The sequence below is a fragment of the Camellia sinensis genome, chromosome 10 (genome assembly GCF_055761805.1).
Source record: "Camellia sinensis isolate YWXY chromosome 10, ASM5576180v1, whole genome shotgun sequence".
Taxonomy (NCBI): domain Eukaryota; kingdom Viridiplantae; phylum Streptophyta; class Magnoliopsida; order Ericales; family Theaceae; genus Camellia; species Camellia sinensis.
Genome location: NC_138970.1, coordinates 18693289 through 18717518, shown reverse-complemented (window position 1 = coordinate 18717518; position 24230 = coordinate 18693289). Strand labels below are relative to the sequence as shown.

Below are 24230 nucleotides of genomic sequence, written 5' to 3'. Positions count from 1 at the left end.
GCAGGCCCAACCTGGCTCGGCCCGTTGACAATGTGAATATTCACATTGACATGTTAACATTCACATTAATAGGTGTGTAAAATTGGCCCCGTCCCGTGGCCGCGCGAAACCCGCCCACGGCCCATGGGCGGCCGGGGGCGGGCCCTGGGCTACCTGGGACGGGCCCGGTCCGGCCCGTTGACAATGTGAATATTCACATTGACATGTTAACATTCACATTGATAAGAGTATAGAATTGGCCCGCGGCCCATGGACGGCCAAAAACCCGCCAGCGGCCCGGGACGGGCCTGCCCTGTTGACAATGTGAATATTCACATTAACATTGACATTGATAAGAGTATAGAATTGGCCCGCGGCCCATGGACGGCCAAAAGCTCGCCCGGGGCCCGGGACGGGCCTGCCCCGGCCCGGCCCGTTGATAATGTGAATATTCACATTGACATGTTAACATTCACATTGATAAGAGTGTAAAATTGGCCCGCAGCCTATGGTGCGGCCCGAAGCCCTACCGCAGCTCGAGGCGGGCTTGGCCCAACCCGTGACAATATAAATATTCACATTGACAAGTTAACATGCACATTGATGGGAGTGTAAAATTAGTCCGCGCGCCGTGGCTGCCCGAAACCCGCCCACGGCCCATGGGTGGCCCGGGGCGAGCCCGGCTCAGCCTGTTGACAATGTGAATATTCACATTGACATGTTAACATTCACATTGATAAGAGTGTACAATTGGCCCGTGACCCGTGGGCAGCCCGAAGCCCGACCTCGGGTAGGGGCAGGCCCGGCCCGTTAGCAATGTGAATATTCACATTGACATGTTAACATTCATATTGATAGGAGTGTAAAATTGGCCCGCAGCCCGTGGGCAGCCCGAAGCTTGACTGCAACTCGAGATGGGCTTGGCCCGACCCATGACAATGTGAATATTCACATTGACATGTTAACATTAACATTGATATGAGTGTAAAATTTGTCCACTACCCGAAGCTCGCCCGCGGTCCGGGGTAGGCCCGAATCCAAACCCGGGCCTCCCCGGGCTGCCCATGGGACGCGAGTCAATTTTACACTCTTATCAATGTGAATGTTAACATGTCAATGTGAATATTCACATTGTCAACAGGCCGAGCTGGGCCCCCCTCGAGCCGCGCCACGGGCCGTGGGCGTGTTTCGGGCAGCCACGGGACACGGGCTAATGTTACACTCTTATCAATGTGAATGTTAACATGTCAATGTGAATATTCATATTGTCAACGGGCCGGGCTTCGGGCTGCCCACGGGTCACGGGCCAATTTTACACTCTTATCAATGTTAATGTTAATATGTCAATGTGAATATTCACATTATCAACGAGCCGGACCGGGCCCGCCCTGGGCAGCGGGTGGGCTTCAGGCAGCCCATGGGCCACGGGCTAATTTTACACTCCTATCAATGTGAATGTTAATATGTCAATGTGAATATTCACATTGTCAATGGGCCGGACCGGGCTCGCCCCGAGCCGCCCATGGGACGCGAGTCAATTTTACACTCTTATCAATGTGAATGTTAACATGTCAATGTAAATATTCACATTGTCAACAGGCCGGCCTGGGCCCGCCCCGGGCCGTCCACGGGCCGTAGGCTAGTTTCGGGCAGCCACGGGGCACGGGCTAATTTTATACTCTTATCAATGTGAATATTCACATTGTCAACAGGCCGAACCGGGCCCGCCCCGGGCAGCCACGGGGCACGGGCTAATTTTATACTCTTATCAATGTGAATGTTAACATGTCAATGTGAATATTCATATTATCAACGGGTCGGGCCGGGCCCGCCAAGGACAGCCCACGAGTCGCGGGCGGGTTTCGGGTCAGCCATAGGCCGCGGGCTAATTTTACACTCCTATCAATGTGAATGTTAACATGTCAATATGAATATTCACATTGTCAACAGGCCGGGCCTACCCTGACCCGGGCCCCGGCCCGGGCTTCGGGCTACCCACGGGTCACGGGCCAATTTTACACTCTTGTCAATGTTAATGTTAATGTTAATATGCTAATGTGAATATTCACATTGTGAACGGGTCGGCCCGGGCCCGCCTCGGGCGGCGGGCTGGTTTCGGGCCGCCCACGGGCCGCAAGCCAATTTTACACTCCTATCAATGTGAATATTAACTTGTCAATATAAATATTCATATTATCAACGGGCCGGACCGGGCCTATTTTTTTGGCCTGTGGGCCGACCCGGCCCGACTCGAATTTTTCCGGCCACCCACGAGTAGGGGTGTGCATAATACCGCCGAAACCGCTGAAACCGCCAAAACCGCACCGAACCGCACCACCAAGGCAAATTTGTTATTATTTATCAATCGAACCGTCGATTTTTGGTAAGAAAAATGGCAAATTCTAGTGACACTTTTATCAATCCGCCGGTTTCTATTTTTCTTCCAAACCACACCGACCCGCACCGCTATTAAATCATGTTTTATAAGATTCTAAAAATTCTTTTTTACTTAAGTTTGCTTGTTGTTCTATACCTTAGAATATAGTATTACATTATTGCTCGAGGGAAATTTTATGTATTGTATTTGATCATTGTAGCTTTCACAGATGCTTGTAATGAACTGATGGCATAGTCGTTGATATTATCATGTTGTTGCTACACTTGCTGCATCAGAAGAAAGCTTCGCAAGATGCTTAACATCACGGTATCTCTCGTCTTTTTTTTACTCTTTGATTTAAGTTTTTTAATTTGAATTATATTTTTTATAAACCGCCAATCTGCCCGAACTGCCAAGGCAAATCCGCCATTATATGCCAACCGAACCGCCGGTTTTTGATAAGGAAAATGGCAAATGCTAGTGACACTTTTATCAATCCGCCACCCGCTATACGGTTTCTATTTTTCTCTCAAACTGCACCGACCCGCACCGCGCACACCCCTACCCACGAGGATCGAGATGGGCCGAGCCCCTACACATTGACGATATGAACATTTACATTGACGGTGTGAACATTCACATTAAGGGTATTTTGGTAATTATGTCACCCATAGGACTTATTGAAACATAAGAAAATAATGTGAACTAAATGGAACATAAGTAGATGAAAAGGATATTTTGGTCTTCTTATCTCAAATTGGACCTAATAGAATAGTCAAAAAAAATATGGGTTGGATGGAATAAACCTCTTAGAAAATGGATTTATCAAAAAAACTCCCTTATATTAAGTATATATTTATTATTTAATAAATCTTATAATAATTAATAATATTTTTCATTATATACTATTAAAAAATGTTGTTAATTATTAATTTTAAGATATAGGTTAAAAATTTTATCACAAAAAATATTGCTAATTATAAGTTTTAACGATCGTTTAAAAAAAATAATCATAAAAAGCATCATTAATCTTCAACATTCAACGACCATTTAAAAAATTCGTCATAGAAAAAAAAAATCATTAATTGTAAATTTCAACGACAATTTATAAAAATAGTAATAAAAAAGTTATCAATTATCAATTTTTAGCGACATTTGTAAAAAATCATCACAACAAATTATTTTTTAGTGACGATTGTACCAAAACTTATTTTTAATAGGACTTAATGAAAATTAAGTCAAATTATTATGACTTATTAGTAGTTTACCCTTTTAATAATTATTTACTAATTATTTTAACTTCACTAAAAAAAATTGTGTTTAAAATGATAGTTAAATTTTTTTTTTATAGTTGATTTGATAATTATGAAAGCAAAAATAAAATGATTGTAGTTTAAATATGATATTTTATATTATTAACTATTTTATTTTTATTAGATAAAATAACTAATAAAATCAAAAAAACTACTTTCCAAACTGGGCGTAGTACAATAATTGATTTTATAACACTCCGAATAATACTATACTATTATCTATTATTGAAGGTCTTAAGTCAGATTAATTATCTTATTATATAAAATAGTTAAATTACCACTTGAAAAATATCATAGTTAACAAGTTTTGGAAACAAATTTCTATTTAGGAGGGGAGATGTAGTATCCTAAATATTTAATTAATTTAATAAAAACAAAATAAATAAATAAATATATAAAATAAAATAAAATATTTAATTTCATAATTATGTGTGCTAAGATATAATTTAATTTAAAATTATAAATAATTGTGTTTTATTAAAAGATGATAATGTAATTCTAAAAAATTTTTGGGTCAAAGTGAAAATAGAAAAAAAAGTTATGCAAATCATGTTTGCATGACCCGGTACATGAATTGAAAAGAAAGGGACGTGGTGCCACGTGGCCATCAATCATATCCTTATCTAGTTAGTGGTGATTTGGGAACTTCAAAAAAAAAAAAAAAAAAAAATAATAATAATAAAGGTTGAGACCCCTTAAAGGTCACCCCTTCACCTCCTTTGTATTTGATTGGCTAACTTTTTTTTTTTTTTGATCTCTCAATCCCCAACCCCACGTGCGTGTAGGGGTGGTGGGGATGGGATTTTAAGGGGGTATGAATCATTGCTCAAAAAAAAAAAACTGCGTTTTGCTGTGTTTTGAAATGTTGATAAAAAATTAATTTTTTTATTAAGAACTGATTGGGAGCTCGAATTTGAGCTCCCCGAATGTCCCTAATATACAAAAACGACATCATTTTTGTATTTTTTTTTCTTTTTTTTCAGCAGAAGAAGGAAGAAGAAGATGAAGAAAAGGAGAGGGAGGGGAGAGGGCCAACAAACTCGGGGCTGAGGCAGGAGGCGGGGGCGGCGAGACAGAGGCAGAGCTGCGACGAGCGGGGCTGCCGCGATTGCGACGAGCGACGGCGAGCCACGATCGAGCAACGAGGCAACGAGCTGCGGTCCTCTTCCCCTCTCTTCTCTCTCTCTCTCTTCTGAATTTCGGGGCATTCGGGGCGGAGAAAATCGGGGCAAAAATCATTTCTCTTTTTTATTTTTTTGACTTTTTTTATTGATTCTTTTGGCAGTCTTTTTTTGTAGTTTTTTTTAGGAGCATTTGGTAAAATGTCAAAAAATTCATTTTTTTATCAAGTTTGCAAATGCTAGCAAGCTGAAAACGCAGGCAGATCATTTGGGAAAACCATAAAACGCAGGCTGTGAAATTACATGTCTGCCCTCCATGTTTACAACTTGAGGGTAAATTTCTTAATTTGGATGGAAATATTTTGGTCATTTTATTATGATGTGACATTATAAAAAAATATTAACCGAAAAAATCAAAAAGTAATTTTTTACCAACTTTTCCAATCACTTTCTAAAAATATCAAAAAATTTAATAAAAGTTCAAAATATAATTTTTTACAAACTTTTCAAAACACCCCTCAATAAGCCTGCTCAAGCTCTCAGTAAAAGAAGGAAAATGTTTGGTAGCTCAAATTTTTGTAGCTCAAATGGCTCAAATCTGTCAAAACGACGTCGTTTTACACTCAAAATCTGTCAAAACGACGTCGTTTTGACAGATTTGAGCCATTTGAGCCACAAAAATTTGAGCTACCTAGCATTGTCGGTAAAAGAAAATGAGCTCCGATGAGCAGTAAGTAAAAGCAAAAATTAGAGATTGATGTAAGGTGAGTTATAGACTTTTTTTTTTTTTTTTTTTTTTTGGAGTGTACTAATAAGTATATATATATATATATATTATTTTTTTTATCTTTTTTATTATAGTATTTTTCTAATTTTTTATATATCTTTTCGTAAAAAATCAAAACTACACTAATTTAAATCATTTCAAACTATTTTGAGTAATTATAAATTGTGTTTATTATTTTGTGAATTATTTTATATAAATTATTTTTTGTAAATTATATTAACATTTTAATTATGTTATTTATTTTATAAATCTTATTTGCTTAAAAAGGAAAATTCAGAGATATAACTGTTTATTAAATATGTTTATAAATAATTATTTATAGATGATTATTGGCTCTGTGATAAGTTACTTTTGTGACCATGTGATATACTTTGATGATCCCATGTTTTGGGGGGACTTTAATATCCATTGGTCCTCTGATTTCTAGTATGGAGCAAAGTGTTATGCACGACTAAGTGCTACACTATCGTAGGAGTCACCTCTAGGGTTTATACGAACCACCTTTTGAGTTCATAGATTTGTTTGTTACGAATCCTCTAACCCTCTGTTCTGTTCTATTTTGAATTGTCACCTTAAGTAACTCTCTGAAGGTTCCACGCCTGATGACTTAAATAACTAGGCCTCTGAAATTGTTTATTCTGTTTTGTACTGTAGTTATTATTATTTTACTTATATGATTTCTATATTAAATTATGTTCTCAGTATAATATTTTTCACTATGTCATATGCTTATAATTGTTAACCGCTTTCAGATAATGTGTTAGGACCAGTGTATGGGGTAGGCACAAGATACTTTGTAGTCATAGTCCAGCTCTGGCAATGTAAATAAATAAAAGGTCAAATGTATATTTTCAATAGAATAAATATTTAGGTACTCTTTTATTTTTATTCCGCTACACTATTAATTTGCTATAATTTCATTAATTATCTTGTCTCAACACCGAACCTTTGGGTACCAAGTTTGGGTCGTGATAGATTTTTATTGGTTAAAGTTATGGAATTTAAGGTCTCGGTTGAGAACATATTATTTTAGTAACTTTTTTATTTTTTACAAAAATATATGCAAAAAATGTAGAAAGGGTGATGTGATAATTTATAGTGAATTTTTCATTAAAATATTTAGTCTCCAAATGAGGCATGCTCTCTTCTATTTTTTTGCCTTAGCCCTTTAAATTTTATTTTTTTTACTTTTCCTTTTTATATTCCAATTTCGTTTATTTACTTCTAAATTTAATTTATTTAAAATTAGACCAAAAGAAAATATCACATTTCTGTCAATGTGTCATTTTTTTTTTAATTTTAGACAAATTAATGTTTAGATTAAATTTTAAAAAAATGAAAATATGAAAGGCCAAAGTAGAAGAGGTGTTTTTTTAAGAGCTAATGACTATTTTAGAAACAGATTATTTTAATAATTTTTTTTGCTCTAATTAGTCACTGTGTTTGGTTTCAATTTTTTGAATTCAATTTTCTAAAAATTGAGTTTTTTTTTTTGTTTTTCATATTTTTTTAGTGAATATTTTTAAAATTTTAAACAAATTTTTAACTTTTTTAGATGCACCTTATTTACATGTATCTAAAAAATAAAATATTTGTAAAAAAATATTTTAAAAAATCAATAAATACATAAGAATATAAAAAATATATTAAAATTTGTATTTTCTTTTATATTTTTGTTATTTAGTGAATTTTTTAAAGTTTTTTTTCACAATATTTTCTACATATATTTATATTATGTGTACCTAAAGATTTTTAAAATTATTTAAAATATTAAAAACAAAAAAAAAATCGAATCCTAAAAAGAACAAAAAAAAAAAAATTCAATTTTTCTGAAAAGTGAATCATGAGTTAGAAAACCAAACAAACTGAGTATTTTTTGGATGATTTTTTAGCTTTCTACAAAAAAAAAAATGTATAAAAAATAGAGAATAAAATTTTGACTTTCTCTCTATAGTTTGTTGCATTTTTTAACTTTTTTTTTTGTGATTTTTTTACTTCTAAACTAAAAAGTTGAGTTTTCAAACGAGGCCTAAAGTAAAAAAATAGTCAAACATAAATGAGGTAAAATGCAATTTATTTTTTTAATTGAGATTTTAATAAATAATTTAACAAGTATCAAGTAATAAATGGTGTAAAAGAGAGCAATGTTGCATCTATTTAAACTCTTACTAACAATCTTATTAAAAACATACATTTCCAAGCATTATTAGGTGTTTAAATACCATTCACCTTGTTTAGTTTCTGAAAATTGATTCAATTTTTCAAAAAATTAAATTTTTTATTTTTCGTATTTTTTTATTTTTATTTTTAAAATGTACCTAACCTAGATAACTTAAAAAGTTTAATATTTATAATAAAAAAATATTTTAAAAATTTATCAAATACATAAAATATAAAAAAATACAAAAATTAAATATATTTTTGTATTCTTGTATATTTATTAAAAATTTTAATATTTTTCATGAATATTTTATGTTTTAAGTACATCTAAATTATGTGTATCTATAAAATAAAAAATTATTTAAAATATTAAAAAAATTCAATAAACTAAACAAGGTGATTGTTTGTTTATTTATTTATTTATAACTAATCACATTTAACCTCTTCTATTTTTAATAATATTATTTGTATGCATAGAAATTATTCAATATTCATTATTAGGGATAGTTTGAAATGATCTAAATAAGTGTGTTTTTTTATTTTTTATGAAAAAATATAAAATATAAATTAAGTTTAAAATGATATAATAAAGAAATAATATAATTTAAATAAAATAATATAATTTAAATAAGATAATGACTTTATAACTTTTTAAATTTTTTATATTATACCAAACTAGGCTTAGTATGCATACCCAATACTCGGTTGCCAAACACTTTTGAAACGGCGAGCACTTGCCTTCCAACTGACTACGTGCCAAGCTGTCGTTTTCAACTTTTTCATTTTTATTTTTTTGTGTGCCAAAAACTGCTGTTAATGTCTCATTTGGTGCAATTATTAAAATAAATTATAAATTATAACTTAACAAATTATAAATTATAATTTTAATTAAAAATTATTAATATATTTGACATAACTATTGAGTTATAAATTTAAATTACTAAAAAATATTTGTTAAATAAGATATGAAATAACTTTTGTAATTAATTTTTATTTTTTATTATTCACTACTTGTCTACATTTTTCATAAATAATAATAATAATAATAATTTATAATCTATTTGGATCTTTTTCTATTTTCAAAAAAATAAAAAATAATGAAATTTAAGAATATAACCGTAAATTAACATGTCCACAGTAGAAGCTGATAATAAAAAATAAGGAGTAAACAGCTTCTCAGAATCAATTTTTTTGAGTTAAAATAAGTTATTAGAATTAGAAACTGTTTGAGGTAGTGTTTGGCAAGTGATTTTGGGACTAAAATAGTCACAAAAAACAAAAAAAATATCACATACAACCCATAATCATTACACTCTTCTCTTCCAAAAAAGTCAAAAAGCTAAAAAACCTTCACAAACCAAACTTTTTAGTCCAGACTAAAATAACAAAAAATACCAAAAAGTTAACCCACTTCCCAAACGGAGACTGAAATAAATTTAACCAAACAATCTAAAATAACTTTTCTAAAATTAAAAGCTATAAATTAACTTAAAAAAACCCAAACAAATACCTCCAATATAAATAACGCTTGCTTTGAGTGGTGATGTTTGGTTTCAATCTCTAAAATAAAAAAAAATAAAAAAAATTTTGCAAAATTATAAAAAGTTATTTGTACAAAAATTTCTTAAATTATTAAAAAGTATCACTTTAACCTCCTAAATTAGTAAAAATATACCACTTGACCCCTAAACTATTAAAAAAATATTACTCATACCTCTAAACAACTATAAAAATATACAGATGGACCCATCACCACTTTACCCTAAACTACAAAACAATAAACATCATTCAAGTGCATGAGCACCACAATCTAAACACTGAAAAGCAAACACATTTGACACTTTAAAGCATGCATCAGCAAACACATGCATTAATCTCTTGTACTAGATCTCATTTGAGAATAGACTTTTTTTAATAATTTTTTAATTTTTAATTAAAATATAATATAAAAAAACTAATATATTTAAAATAACTTTTTAATTTTTTACGAAAAGATATGTAAAAAATAGAGAGAAAAAAAAATCTTTAATTTTTTGGTATAAATTTTTGACTTTTTAATTTTTTTAATAACTTTTTGACTTTTTAGATAAAATAACCACTTGCCAAACGAGGCCTAGGCTAAGTTTGGCAACATCCTATAATGGCTAAAAGGTCAAAAGTTAAAAAGTCAAAGAACTGTATAAAAAAAAAATCAAAAATTCCTTTTTATTTCTATTTTTTTGCACTTTTTTTTTTTTAAAAAACATAAAAAAATCATCACAAACATATTATTTTTCTCATCCCATATTTTAGTTAAAAAAAAAACTAAAAAATTACTAAAAGAAAGGCTTAGGGACACACCTATTCTGCTCTGGCTAGGAAATAAACTAGAAAAGGGAAATTTTATATACACAATCTCTCCCAAAATAATTGGAGTTTCACAACCACACCATCAAATGTTGTTGCCACTTCGGTCATCAGCCTTTCAGTGTCATCAATTGTCTATCTTTATTGTCATCATCGCTGTTGTGGATCACCATCATCATTGTTGTCCTCATTGTTACCTTCTTTTCCTTTTCTCTTTCTTATCTTCTTTGTTGTTTCTCTTCTCTCTCTACTTCTTTCTGAAACAAAAAAAACCAGAAAAGAAAAGAAGTGTATGCATAAAGGCCATATTTGATTTTACAAGACTAATACTGAGGTATTAATAATCTAATTAAATTAGTGTGGTATTCATAATTCCACCCCTACCTCATTACTAATAATCCTACAAATTTGTTGGATTAATTATATATTGGATTGATAATCCTAAAACAAAATGTCAAAACAAATATAGGATAATTGGGCCCATAGATTAATAATCTCAATCCCATACTCTAATCCTTCCAATCAAACATGCCAAAAAGGTATAGATAGAAAAGTTTTAGGAAACTAGAAAGCAGATAATACAATTGAAATTTACTCCTCGTTGTTTTTCTTCTTTATTGCCCTCAACTCTTATCTTCTTGCCGTTCATCTTCTCCGTCTTCCTCTACTTCTTTCTGAAGCAAAAAGTCCAGTTGAAATTGTAGGCTAGATATATAAATTGTATTGGAATCATCGGGAAAATAATAATAATAATAATAATAATAATAATTGCATAAAAGCGATTGACGGAAGGTTTACGAAACTAGAAAGCAGATAATACAGTCTTACTCCTTGTTGCTGCTCTTCTTTATTGTCCTCATTTGTTTTCTTCTTCTTGTTTACTTTCTTCCTCTACTTGCTGAAACAAAAAGCCGGAAAAGAAAAAAGGTATTTGCATAAAAGCTACGACACAAAGGTTTACAGTTGAAACTTACTCCCTGTTCCTCCTCCTCCTCTTCCTCTTCTTCATCATGATGTTCTTCTTCTTCTTCTTGCTGTCATGCAAATAGAGGAATGCTCATAGATAAGCTTTTGATTGATAAAAAAATATGTGAAAATGTAAGTAATAGAAGAAATATAAACATACATGAAAATAAGAGATCAGCTATCATGGTCTACAACATTACTATTTTATAAAAAGTGATTTAAGTTAACAAACATTTATATTTTCAATAGTTGAGACAAAAAATAAAAGAGCATATTTTTTTTAGCAGTGTTTCAACAATTTCTTTTTTCCTTTCCTTTTTTTTGGCAGGTTTAATTAACGCTCCATTTGTTAAGTAGTCTATTCAATGATGACAACTTTCTCAAGGATATTCACCCCAAAAAATATGAACATGGCAGTTTCACCAAGGGATTTTTTCAAATTGCACCAAAATATAACTTGATATGGAATCTCCGTTTATGGAAGGCATGAATTTTATTGCACTAAAAATTGTAATAAGTTTAAAAATTGATGGAATGACAAGAGTTTGTTTGGAGATCAATCTCCAAAAACTTCAGCGTGTGTGGTTTGGCCCTCTACACGTTGGTAGTAGTGGAAAATTCACCATGAAAATATTCTTTTATTTTGTCCCATTCATAAAATTGTTGGTCTATTGGGGAAAAGGGTCATGATGTTGAGAGTGCCAATCATCAAATTCAGCAAAATATGGCTTAAGAAAATGAAGTATTTATCAACAGCGGGAACGAACATATCTTCTCAAAAAAGTGTTGAATGGTCATATTGAGATCTCTTTTTATCCGGATCGATTTTGCTTCCACTTTTACATGATATAGATTTGGGGCATGCACGAATCCAGGAGAGAGAGTCTGCATTTCAGGGCAATTAACGGCTTCCAAGTGATGTAAAGATGGCATTTCCCAGTCATGAATAGCATGGCAAAACTTCCCGAGTGAGGGTAGATCTCTGAGTTCCAAATGTTTCAATTGAGCGAACAGAGTAACGTAAATCCTATCTCCGCCCATTTGTTCCTCATCCTCATTGAAACCACTGCTTCCATTGCTGAGCAATCATATATTATTAGTTCTTGAAGATGCACAAAACATCTAGCAACAGAAGGAGAGAACATATTTCTCAAGCTGCCACAACATCTAACAATTAGGGTTCTTATGTTTTCAAGGGGATTTCCTTGTTGGCCACCTAATCTGAATACCTCTTCCACCGAATCACAGTTATATATTTCCACTTTTTCTAGATTCGGTGGCACTTTCAATATATGAGCAGGAAGAACATTTCTTACTAATCCGTGACAGTCTCTCACCACGAGAGATCTTAGTTTACAGAATGATCCTGTTGAAAGTTCACTGCACCATAAGTCACTTGCATTTGGCAAATCAACAAGTTTTAATTCCTCCAAGTGAGGAAATACAACCTGCAAACAAAATGATTGTATTAACAAGAATACTGTTGAAAGTATTATGTAATGTTAAAAACAAACAGAAAAAGAAAAACAGAACTTGTAACTCTTGTCTTATAATTAGCACTCAACTTCTACAATTGCCTTTCGTTCAAGTAAGGTTGCATGAGGTTATGAAGATTGTCATTTTAATGGAAAAGTTGTTGGCCTTGGATTATGTGGACCCTTAGCAACAAGGTGCAACAATTTTCAGGTTATCCTGGGAGGCCCAAAACTAAAAAAAAAAATTTATTATATACCAACAGAGTACACATGGCAAAGTCATGTAGTACCCTCCAACCAATCACAAATGATTATGCCCCGTGTTATCTTCCAAACACCAACATGAATATGATAGACCCCACCGTCTAATTTAATCAGAAGAGAGGAAGGTACCACTTGTCAAAGCTATATTTTTACACAAGAACATGGCCTCCAATTGTTTAACATCAACACATTTAACAATTTAAAATTGGCTTCGGCAACGATTCATCACTGCAACCACTTGACATTATTGTTATCTTATGTTGTACAATGTACAAGACTTTCTTATTGACAAGGAAAAATCTATAGTCGTCCTAGCAATTTTTATATACTTTTATAATGGATTGAAAACAAAAATTTGAAAAAGAAAATCATAATAAAGATATCACTATTTTTGTACATTTATGTTTTTCTGCTTATTCTTAATTTATGAGCTGGAAATCTTTAATAACCCAAACTAGTGGCTTGTTTAATTCCTAGATTTAGGCATTCTCAACTAAGCCCTTCAACTGAAGATTTTCAACCAGTAGAGATCAAAAACAAGGTTAGTCAAGTAGAACCGGGCTGGTTGGGGCTGACAACAAACACTCATCTACATACTTAAAGGCTTAATCCTGTTCCAGTCCCCAACCACATCTCCTTCTCATTCACCTAAAAACTCGAACTAGAAGAGAGTTGCTTTGTAATGGAAACATTTTTGGTCACCAAGGTGGACGGCAGTGATAGGAAGACCCCCCACCCCTCCCCTCCCATATAAGGGCCTGTTTGCCAAACTTTTAGAATTGACTTAGTTTCTCCACATCCAAAATGGCATGGCAATATGATTAGATTAGCACTCAGCTTCAATCTGGAAACCCCATAATTTAATTTAAAATCATTTTATCATGCCAAGATTCATATGATTAAGTACATCTATATACTTGGGAGTTTTGAAACATTTTATACTACTCTGAATTATGATGCTATTAACAATTTCGTAACTATTCTTTCATAAAATTGAAAATTTTAAATTCTAAAGAGATTCTTCTACTACATATGTTTTAACATTTTCAACCACTTTCTATGATACTATCCTGTGCATCGCAATTCACATCGTCCAACTGTCACTGAAATACTAACTTCGCATAGCAACTAGACGGGAAGTTTGGTTATAAACATAATTTTTTCCTCTTGCTACTTGACATAAGAAACTTATTGTACTATTGGGATGTTGAATAAGATCAACCAAAATCTCGAGACAAGTAACCAAGAGACAGATGCATCATAGATGTAGATATTTGTTCTCCTAAGAACTTAATGATTACTTGTTTTTGAATATATTTATATATGAATATACCTGTTGGGGGAAAATAGAGAGCAAGGTAGCATTGCGTTTTTCATCTGAATGCAGTATATTTCTCACTGGGAAAGAAACTCTTGACCTTTGGTAGATATTTGATGTGCAATTTCTTCAGTTGAGGGAACTCAATCTTGTCAATTCCTCTGCTGAAACAGTGAGGACTTCTAGTTCTGTAAGTGAAATGTTTTCTAAACGGGGGAATTCAATCTTGTTGGTTACATGCCCATCTTCTCCTCTTCCTTCCCAAATAACTTCTTCCATCATTGAGCAACCATCTATTGTTAGTTCTTGGGGATGCATAAGACCTCTAACAATGGAAGGAGAGAACAGATTTCTCAAGCTGCCACAACATCTAACAATCAACCTTCTTATGTTTGCAACAGGAATTCCTTGGTGGCCTCCAAATCCGAATACATCTTCCACCGAATCACAGTTATATATTTTTACTTTTTCTAGATTGGGTGACCTTTTTATTATATTAACTGGAACAACATTTTTCACTAATCCATGACAGTCTTCCACCTTGAGGGATCTAAGTTTACAGAATGATTTGGTTGAAAGTTCACGGCCCCACAAGTCACTCGCATTTAGCAATCCAACAAGTTCCAATTTCTCCAAGCGGAAATGCAACCTGCAAAAAAAAAAAATTGTATTTACAAGCAGACAGTCAAAAGTGTTCTGTATTGTTAGAAAGAATCACAAAAAGAACAGAACTTGTAACTCTAGACTTGTTAGCACTCAACTTCTTTTATTACCTTTCCTTGAAGAAAGGTTGTCATTTTAACTACGTTACACAGACTTGGGTGTGAGTATCGGGTGTGGGTGCCTATTTAGGATTCGGACACTTCAAAATTAAAAATTGAGAATATGTGGATATAGATTCAAATTTAGATACGAGGTATGGGGATAAGTTAAATAATTATTTTTAAAATATATTTATTATACGAAGATGAGTTAAAAAAAAGTTAAGAAATAACAAATTTATTAAAAAAAATAACAAATAAAATATAAATAACAAATAAAAATTATTTTAGATATACAATAAATTATATTATATATGATAAGATAAATTATTTTTATTTTAGGAATAAAAATTATATTATTTATAATATATTATATTATACAATATTTTTTGGGTGAATGATATTACGTAATATGAATGATATTACGTTTATATTAATATAATTTATATTATATAATATAAATCTAATTTAAAAGAAGAGAACAGAACAAAGAGGAGAAGACGAAAAGAAGGAGAGAGAGAGAGAGAGAGAGAGAGAGAGAGAGAGAGAGAGAACGCAGACTGAGATCGAGAAAGAGAACAAAGAGTAGAAGAGAGAGAGAGATCGAGACCGAGACTGAGATCAAGACGGAGGGGGAATCGAAGCCCTAGGATCATTTTTTGGGTAGAATCGACTTTGCGATGATCTCCTTTGATTCGGTCGAGCTCGTGACTAAGGTTCACGTTTAGATCTTGCTTCGTAAAGATGAGTTTCAGCCCTCTCTCTGTCTCTCTCTCCATCTTTGAATTTTAGTCGTATCCATTTGTATCTAGCCGTATCCCGGCTGTATTCCGCACCTTTACCCGTGTCGTGTCGTGTCGACCCAAGCACCTCTCACAAAACAGAGAGTCCGCATAATGTAGCATTTTAATATAAAATTCACTGGCCTTGGATTCTGTGGACACGTAGCAATCATTTGCAAAAATTTCTAGAGGAAGGCCCAAAACTATATTTTTACACGAGAACATTCCATAGAGGTAATAATTGTAGTCTCCACAAACATAACATTACAATTCCACATGGCACCCAATTGTTAAAAGACTAATACAGTTAACAATCTAAATATTGGATTAGGCAATTATTTGTCACTGCATCTACTTGACATTATTATTTCTTATGTTGCATCGTACAAAACTCTTATTGACAAGGGAAAAGGTATAGTGTATTTTTTTTTTTTTTTTTAAATGAAATGAAAAAGCTGTAGTTGTCCCAACAACTATTATATATGTTTAGAATGGATTGAAAGCAAAAAATTGAAAAAAGAAGAACATGAAAAAGATATCACTATTTTTATAAATTTCATTTTTTCTTCTGGTTCTTCATTTATGAACAGGAAATCTTTAGTAACCCAAACTAGTGTAAAATACTAATAAATTGGTGAGTTTAATTCCTAGATTTATGCTGGCCCTTGCCAAGGCATTTTTAACTACACCATTTACTTCAACTGCAAATTTTCGACCTAGAGAAAACAAAACACAGAACTTGGTCAAGTCAAACAGGGTTGATTGGGGCTGACAGCAAACACACATCTGCATGCTTAAAGGTTTAATCTTGTTCCGGACCCCAACCATCACCTTCTATAGTTGCTTTGTAATGAAAACCCTTTTACTCACTAAGATGCCATTGAAAATAGGATTAACATCGGCTTCAATCTCGAAACCCCATAATTTACCTTAAAATTATTTGATGCCAAGAGTTCAAAATAATTGAGTACATCTTATATACTGGAAGTTTTGAAACATTTTATACTTTTGAATTATGATGCTATTAACATAATTTTGTAACAATGATTAAACTTTTCTTCCATAATATTGAAAATTTTAAAATTCTAAAGAGAACATATCTTTTAACATTTTCGTCTTTGCAAAACATTTTCTATAATTCACATTGTTCAACAGCTATAGAAATACTAACTTTGCTTAAGTTTGGCTATAAACATAGTTACTTCCTCTTGCTACTTGAGATGAGAAAACTTTATTATTGTACTACTGGGAATTGGAATAAGATCAATCAAAATCTTGGGACAAGTAAACTGTTGCGGATCTTGGGCACACCAGGGGACACTCACAAGCAAAAAACACAAGACTTTTAACGTGGTTCGGCAAACCGGCCTACGTCCACGGGAGCGATGTTGTTATATATCAACAAATGGAGGAGATTACACACTCTCAACTCACTGTCTCTCTATATAACACACTCTCTCACACTCTCTGATACACAAACAGAATATAGCTCTCACTAGCTCTCTCTGTTTTGTGCCTCTCTCTCAGCAGTGTGTTTCTCTCTTGCTTGCTATGTTTGCCGTGTATTCAACTCACCATCACCATTCCATTTTATACACCAAAACAGAAGGTGGAGGAGGCCTCATGGGTGTGTTGGCTGCCAGCCCAATATTCTCCTTTGAGCTGCTGTCTAGTTGAAAGCTTTGTCCCACCATGTGAAGACTTCACATGGCCAACTCCATGCTTTCTCCTTTGTTGCTGGCGCATGGCAAGCCTCATGGCTGCCAACTCAAGCCTCATGGCTTGCCAACTCATGCCAACCTCTTTTGCCTTCCTTTTACCATGTGGGTTGGCCACCCTTCCATGTGGCTGCCAACTCAATTTGGGTTGATCTCCTACATAAACGAGATATATATGCATCATAGATGTAGATATTTGTTCTCCTAAGAACTTAATGATTACTTTCTTGTTTTTCAGAACAAACAAATAAATAAAAAACATATAAACATTACCTGTTGGGGGAATATAGATGGCTAGGTCATCTGAATGTAGTGTACTCTCATTGGGAAAGAAACTCATGATCTTTGGTAGACATCTGATGTGCAATTTCTTCAGTTGAGGGAACTCAATCTTGTCAATTCCTCTGCTGAAACCAGTGAGGCCTTCCAGTTGTATAAGTGCCATGTATTCTAAACGGGGGAATTCAATCTTGTTGGTCGCATGCCCATCTTCTCCTTGTCCTTCCCAAATAACTTCTTTCATCATTTCACAAGATGATACGAGAAGTTCTTGAAGTTGCACAAGCACTCGTGCCATTGACAATGAAAAGAGATTTCGCAAACCATTGCAGCGATCTAACTCAACAGATCTCAGATTATGGAGGGAGACAGTAGTTTGAGCTGGATCCTCCACCAAGAAATGCGTCAAAGAAGGTAAGAGTTGTAATATCAATGTTCTTAGTATCCCAAAGGACCCTTCCGGAAGTTGGCCGCGGCAAATCATCAAGCTTTAATGACTCCAAGATAGGGAAAATAGCAGCACTGGAGTCAAGTGATAAATCTGTTGTATCAACAAGACAAAAAAGCATATCACAAGACTCAATTGATAAGTACTTCAAGTGCTGGACGCCATCTTGAACTAACTCATGCACCACATTCCTTGAGCCCTTCCCTCTTAAACTTAGAAGTTCAGTACACTTCAATAGCTTACCAACCCCACCATGTAAAGCAATACTCTTGTCAAGTTTCAGTAACAAATGCTTTTGGAATGGGAACACGCTCCACCACCCATTATCACCTATCTGTATCTTGTATTTCGTCAGATCTGCAAAGAGAGGGCTTCTTGGAAATAACGCTGCATCAGGTATATAAATCTCTAATATTTTCAAATCGGACAAGGACTGTAGCTCTCTCGGGCTTGCATTTCTTCTTCCTTCTTTGCTTTCTCCTTTGTCAGCTTCCCAATTGCTAAAGCTGCCTATCATGTACAGTTCTTGTAATTGGACTAGGCCTGAAATGATATTCTTTCAAGTCGACGACATCCTGTTAGATCTAACAACGTTAAATTAGCAAGTCTTCCTATTTCTTCTGGTAACACCTTAACAGAGGGAGCACAAAAGCTGAGGATTTCCAGATTCAATAGCTCTCCTGTTGCAGTTATGTTTTCCAACTCGTAATTTGGAAGATACAAAGCCAAAGTATGCAGGTTCCTCAGAAACTGAAGTGATGACGGCAGCAACACAATGAAGATCTCCAAATATAGAACTTGCAGGCCATGTTTGTTTGGGCGGACTGGATTAGCATTCCCATGACTAATAGTCATATGACTACCAATCCGTTAGATTATGTATCCTATCTTAACTAATATTCAAGTTTAAAATAATTAGTCCGTACTTCAATTGTTTAACCAAATATCGGATTAATAATTTTATTGGACTATTAATCCAATCCCAAACTCATGTCCACCCAAACAAACATGACCGCAATATTCTCATACCCTCAAAAGAACTGTTTGGTGTTTTTAGTGTATTATTCATGCATGCTAACAGTAACATCCTGAGTGTTGGGCATCTTAATGATTCTGGTAGCTCTGTAATTTTATCCGATATCACAGAAATGGAAGTGTAACCTTTGAAAGTAATGCATGTCGGCCACTTGCTACATCCGTGCAGTATCCAAAAAGCATTCTTACCGGTTCAGCCAACCTCATGCGCTGAATCATGCATTTTGACGCTCTCATTCTCATCCTTGTCACCATCTAATAACAAACAATAGCTTTTTAAGCTGATCAACCAACAATCGTACTCGATTTCTTGCTTCTTCCAATCCATTGATATCTTTGAATATACAGAGCCCCATTCCGCCTCTAAACAATTCTTCAATATGAATATCATGACACGCTGGATATAAACAGCATAGCAAAAACAAGGACTTCGTTTCCTCGTCTTCTAAACTATCATAACTTAAACGAAGATGTGGACCAGCCCTTTTTTTCCATGTCTGTTGATCTGCAAACATTTCTGCACGTCCCGAAAATTCTAGTTTTGATTATCAACTCTTAATTGTTTGAGTACTTCAGTCCATACAAAATTGGATTTATTTTTTAGCACTCTTCCAATAGCTCTGAGTGCAAGTGGTAAACTTAAGCATTCAGTTACCACTTGCTCAGCTATTGATCGTGTTGGCTCCATCCACTTCCCACATGGTAAGGAGCCCACCATCCACATGGTGTGGGTGGCACCATGTGGTAAAAAAAGCTGGTGGAGGGCAACCAACAAAGTCCAGCTTAGCATCCACCAACCCACATGCATGGAAAACGTGGGAAGGCTCTCCTACCTACTCCTTCTATGTATAAATAGAGACGGGAGGGAGAGGATGTGATATAGAGATCAGAAATTGGAGAGTGAGAGCTGTGAGTTGAGTGAGTTTCATCTCCTCCTCTGTATTTGTATTTTTGCTCCATTTTAGTGATAATTCTCATTTCTGTCCGTGGATGTAGGCATTGGGCCGAACCACGTAAATATTGTGTTCTCTGTGTGTGTGAGATAATTCTCTGGGTGTCTTTGATCCTAACAAGTGGTATCAGAGCCTTGTTGGTGGCGTTTCGGAACAAAAACAGCGTGTTGTTTGAAACTGCCCAGAAATCGTATTGCTCGAAATCATTTTTTGAGCATACTAGGAGCAAGGGCTCGACGAGAGGAGTCCAGAAATATAAAGCAGACACCCAACGGAGGCCAGACGCGCCTTCACGCGCTCCTGGAAGTTGGCGCGTGAATCCCAGTCTCGACACGCGCCGCCACGCGCCGTTCAGGCACCGGCGCGTGATACCAATCTCACCCACGCGCTACACGCGCGGACAGAGGAAGACGACGCGTGATTTCACGCGCCGCACGCGCGCGCACCAAGCCGCCTGAGCCGGAGCCGCGTTGACCGAGCTGGAGCCGCTGACCGAGCTGCTGACCAAGCCGCTGACCGAGTCGATGACGTCAGCCTGACGTCAGCAGAACCGAAGGAGTAATCTGGTGCTTCGCAGGCGCACCAGATTCTGCCGATCTGAACCGTTAAAATTGTTTTGGCTTCATCTAAGCCATTTGAGGTCCGATTTGGGTGATCCAATAGTGCTTTCCAACTATTTGGAATATTTCGGACACATCCGTACGGTCAGATTTTTCAAATAAGCTTTTAAAAATTTGCAGTTTTTATTTTGGCAATCCGAAGTGCTTTTCCGGCTAATTTGAGTAGTCCGGACTTCACAGCAAAGCCTGTTTCTCAAACAGAGATTACTTTCTGGATGATGGAGGAATCCACATCAGTTTCAGGGCCGATGATTCGGTTGAACGCTTCTAATTATGCGATATGGAAGCCGCGGATGGAGGACGTCCTGTATTGTAGAGATTTGTTTGACCCTATAGCGCTAAAGGGGGTCAAACCAGATGGAGACAAGGATGGGGACTGGATAAAAACCAACTGGAAGACTGTCGGTCAAATCAGACAGTGGATTGACCACAGTATGTTCCACCATGTTGCCCAAGAGACAGACGCCTATGCCCTATGGATGAAATTGGAGGGCATGTACCAGTTTAAGACCGCACGGAACAAAGCCTTGATAATGAGAAGGCTTATAAACCTGAAGCTGAAGAGTGGTGTGTCTGTTGCTGAACACACCAGTGAATTCCACAGCCTTGTGAACCAGCTTGCATCAATCAAAATGGAGTTGGAGGATGAGATGCAAGCATTATTATTACTCAGTTCCTTACCAGACAGCTGGGAGACGTTGGTGGTTTCTCTCAGTAATTCTGCACCCGAAGGGAAGCTGACCATGGGGATGGTCACAGACGCCTTATTCAACGAGGAGGCAAGGAAGAGAGAGATGGAAGGAGAGCAGTCCCATGCCCTTGTCACAGAAAGTAGAGGCAGAGATAGAGAAAGGGGCAGAGGTAGAGGAAGAAGTAAAAGCAGAGGGCGTTCACAGTCCAGACAGGACAACACGAGGAGGTGTTTTTACTGTGATCAAGAGGATCACGTAATAAGAGATTGCCCGGAGAAGAAGGCGGACAGACAAGCCAAAGAGAAGGCTAAGGGACACGGAGGTCCCTCAACTACAGCAGTTGTAGTGCATTCCTCTGACGATGAAGATGTGATGCTTACAATCTCGTCAGAGTTGGAAACACCCGGCTGGATTTTGGATTCAGGGTGTACGTTCCACATATGTGCGGATAGGAAGCTTTTCTCCACTTACCGAAGAGTCAGCGGTAGCATTATCCGGATGGCCAACAACACAGTGAACAGAGTTGTCGGCATAGGGACAGTGCGATTCTTTACTAAGGATGGAAGAAAAGTAATTTTATCTGAGGTCCGACATGTGCCAGGAGTACGGAGGAATCTAATCTCCCTGAGTATGCTAGATCTAAAAGGAAATTGTTTCTCATCTAGTGGCGGGGTTCTTCATGTACGCAGAGGTGATAGAGAAATGTTGCAAGGCAAATTGTGCAACAAACTGTACAGACTGGAAGGAGAAGTTTTGACAAAGATGAGTGTTGTCAAATGCCAGTCGAAGGGTACAAAGAGAGAACATACGCAACCAAAGCGTATGATTGAGCAAGGCTTTCATCAGGAATGGCGAAAACGGTGCACAGGAACGCAAGGATGCAGTTCAAAGGTGCACAGATCTGAACCAGTGAAGCCTATCTTGAAGAAAGTTCAGAGCAAAGAAACCAAATCTGTAGAGACTATGCCAGTGAAGAAGAGAGTTTCTTTTGCTTCCGTGTTAGAGACATTTTGCAACCTCTCAAAAGATGCATGGAAGGGAGGGATGCAATCTTAAGTCGCAAAGTGAGCTTTGCAATGCACTCCAATAAGGGGGTGCAAGCACTATGCACGGAGTTGCATAGTGGTAACTTGTACAGACCGGTGGAAGTTGTCTTGGCAGAAGGGCTAACTGTCAAACATTAGTATGGACGTACAAGTGAGACAGAACCGAACATCAGGGATTGCAGCACAGACAACGGGCGTATGAGATCGCTGGGAAGTTGTTCTGAAGTGCAGAAAGCAAAGGCTGGTTGTTCAGAAATAAGCTCCGAGCAAGGAAAATTGAGGATGTTGATGTGTCAAACTCTGAAGTTTTCTAGTTGCTCCCGTGTTCATCATGCAAGGAGTTGCACGGTAATGCAAGGGTATCCCGAGCAGGGGGTACAGGGCATCCAATCAGGGGGAGCTGTGTCTTGGCAGTCCAAGCTAAGAAGTCAGTTGTCCATGTGGGCGTGGAGGGGGAGAATTGTTGGCTCCATCCACTTCCCACATGGTAAGGAGCCCACCATCCACATGGTGTGGGTGGCACCATATGGTAAAAGAAGCTGGTGGAGGGCAACCAACAAAGTCCAGCTTAGCATCCACCAACCCACATGCATGGAAAACGTGAGAAGGCTCTCCCACCTACTCCTTCTATGTATAAATAGAGACGGGAGGGAGAGGATGTGATATAGAGATCAGAAATTGGAGAGTGAGAGCTGTGAGTTGAGTGAGTTTCATCTCCTCCTCTGTATTTGTATTTTTGCTCCATTTTAGTGATAATTCTCATTTCTGTCCGTGGATGTAGGCATTGGGCCGAACCACGTAAATATTGTGTTCTCTGTGCGTGTGAGATAATTCTCTGGGTGTCTTTGATCCTAACAGATCGGATGTCAGGAGCGTCAACAGAATCGCCAGCCATGTCCTTAAAAAGATGCCATGCTTCTTCTTTTGTCAAGGGTTTTACTTGGATTTTCTTTTGGGCTCCCATTTGACTGCAAATAACATCCTTTTCTGATGTCAGCACAACTTTGCAACCCCTATTTTCGCCCCGAATAGGAATCCCTCAAGATCAAGCTCTTCTGAAACCTCATCAAGTGCAAGAAGGATTCTCTTACCATTTGCTAGTCTCTGACGCAGACAAGCTGCTCTTTCAATTAAAGTCTCTCCTTCCAATTTCAAACCCAATTGGTCTGCTATTTGGCATTGAATGTTACTCAAGCTTGTACTCGAGGACCCTAACACTACCATAACAATCTCATCGAATAGATTTTCTTTTTGGGCTTTCACGGTGACTTGTTTCACCATTGTTGTTTTTCTAACACCACTGATACCACATATTCCAATGATGTTGATCTCATCATTTTTTAGTGTCTCCATTACCTCTTTCAGAGTGGAAATTCGTGACTTCAACTCCATAAATCCGAATGGTGGACGGAAGGAATTTTTTACAAAATTTCCCCAAACACAAGAATTTTCCACAGCCATTTCACACTTTTTTTTTCCCCTTTCCTTTCCTTTCCTTTTTTGTGTTTGGATTGAGTGATTTGGAGGGAAAAGAAAAGAAATGAAGAGATATGTATTTCTTTTATTTGTTTGGATAATTTAAGTTGAGAGAAATGGAGAGAAACTTATTTCTTTTATAACTCTCATTTTCAATCTTTCAAAAGTGAAGAGATTGGGAGAGAAAAGAAACTAATATTTGCATAATACCAATTTTGTCATGTAGAAATAAAAGAAATAAAATGATTGAAAACATAAAAATGTTATTTTGATAATATAACATAAAATAATTTCTTTTATTTTCTTTTTCCTTA

At 35.9% G+C, this 24230-nt stretch overlaps 1 pseudogene; it reads right to left on the bottom strand.

Moving 5' to 3' along the window:
• Positions 1–10939: 10939 nt before the first annotated feature.
• On the bottom strand, positions 10940–23901 carry LOC114257219 (putative disease resistance protein At4g27220; annotated as a pseudogene).
• Positions 23902–24230: the final 329 nt, after the last annotated feature.